The sequence below is a fragment of the Neomonachus schauinslandi genome, chromosome X (assembly GCF_002201575.2).
Source record: "Neomonachus schauinslandi chromosome X, ASM220157v2, whole genome shotgun sequence".
NCBI classification, from domain to species: Eukaryota; Metazoa; Chordata; class Mammalia; order Carnivora; family Phocidae; genus Neomonachus; species Neomonachus schauinslandi.
In genome coordinates this window covers 115391718-115393818 of record NC_058419.1, presented here as the reverse complement: position 1 = coordinate 115393818, position 2101 = coordinate 115391718, and positions in this window count along the sequence as shown.

Below are 2101 nucleotides of genomic sequence, written 5' to 3'. Positions count from 1 at the left end.
AGAACGAACCAGAGGATTCAATTAAGTACACAGTTTATGGGTCAGCATTCTTTCCATTACACCATACTGGCTTTGGCATTAGAAGCCTTTCTCCAGATGGGGTTACCTAAGGAATAGTTTTCACTCTCAAATTCTTAGAATGGAAAATAATGTTTCCACAAGTTTGAATATAAGGAAGAAAAAGGACACCTCTCAATATCTGGTACTGTCCCAAGTTCTAGGCAAGAGAGAGAAAGCATTACACAGGTTTCTAGCTTGGAGAGTTGATGTTTTTGCCTTTATTGGGAAGAGCAGGCAGAGAAGTAAGTTAATTAGATCTTTTCTAAGACTGGGAAAAAACTGAGCATTCAATTTTATATGGTATAAAGAGATGTTATCAGGACAATAAAAGATCCACTTATATATTAGAATTCTAAAAGGATCTGCTCATTTTGAAAATCTTTGTAACAAGGGTGTATAGCATTAACTTGCTTAGGTGCACTCCCTTAATTTGGTCTAACATTTTGTTCATACTGGGGACAATACTAATAATTACACTTTATGGGTTGCTGTAAGGATGTAATCACACATATGTATGGATATGGATATTTGCTTGTATGTGTTTTTCAAGCTTACTGTTTGGCATATAGTTGGCCATCAATAAATATTACATTTCTTCCCCCTCCCTCAACCTCGTCACCAAACTGAATAACATCATCTTAAGCTGGCTTGCATGCATTCCTTAGTTAAGGGATCAGGAGGACAACAAAAAGTTTTATGTCTGAAAACTGTGGTGTGCTCTGTTCTAAAACAAGACTCATTTTCACTTCAGTGTGGATTTGGGAGAAGCATGTTTTTGAGGGGAACTTCAGATTCATGACCAGGACAGTGGTCAGAGGAATGTGCTTACGGGTACACGCAAACACTACTGAATCATGAGAGAGTGACAAGGGCATCATTCCCTCAAACTTCGGCTGTTCTTACTTGTAGTAGGTAGGAAAAATATACTGGAATACAAAACTCACTTGCAAAGAGGTTATTTGATGTATATGGATGAATACATTTTGGTTGCTTTTATAGATAAAAAAGAAGCAACATGCTTTTTTTGTATTATCCTAACTTTCCTACAGATAAACTATTATAATTAAATTCTGTTTACTTTTTGACAGCCTCCATTTTTCAACTTAGTTCCCACATTTTATACATGGTTGTTGTTTCAGAACATGTCACGGGCAGTTTCAATGTACCTACTGACACATACTGCTTCCAGATCTCCATAATTAATCCTGAAATTATACCATTTCCATTTCCAGAAAGTCTGAAATCTTTTCTATCGACATTTCAAAGAAATAGAGCTGTAAGGTTCTATCTCCATTTGTAATGGATTACAAAAACAAGAGGTAGCATATTATATGGACAATCATAAAAAGAAAATAATAACCTGTATTTTCTAAACCCCATCTGCAACACCAGATCATTAAGCACGAGCATTTTGAAGGCATGGCGGGAATTTGCACTTCAGAGCTGTAAGCATGAATTGCCACTTTTTATAATCATCTGTTTCTTTCAACTCAGATCAAAACTTCCAACTCACTTAAGGATTTTAGAGCAAAAAGAATCAGAAACATTCCTTTTGGCCCATATCCTTTTGTGTCTTCCCCTCTCCTGACATTCTCTTATTACTCCAGCATTCTTATTTTTCCAAAAAGAATAGGTTAAATTTTTACCCTTTTGAAATGTCTCGTTGGACCCCTTAAAAAAAATCACTTTTTTTTTTTTTTTAAGATTTTATTTATTTGATAGAGAGAGACACAGCGAGAGAGGGAACACAAGCAGGGGGAGTGGGAGAGGGAGAAGCAGGCTTCCCACGGAGATGCAAATAGCACCCCAACCTCACCCTCCCCAACCCCAATTACTTCTCACAACCCCCCAAAAAATGTCTCCAGACACCGCCAAATGCCCCTGGGTGGGGGGTGGGGGCAGAAGGAAGCAAAATGGCCCCGGGTTGAGAACTGCTGCGCTAAGGCATGCTATTTCGTGCATCAATACCTACAATTCTACAAGCCTCAATCTTTATTTTTGCAAAGGAAGCATATAATGTAAAATGAAAACAAATCTGGAA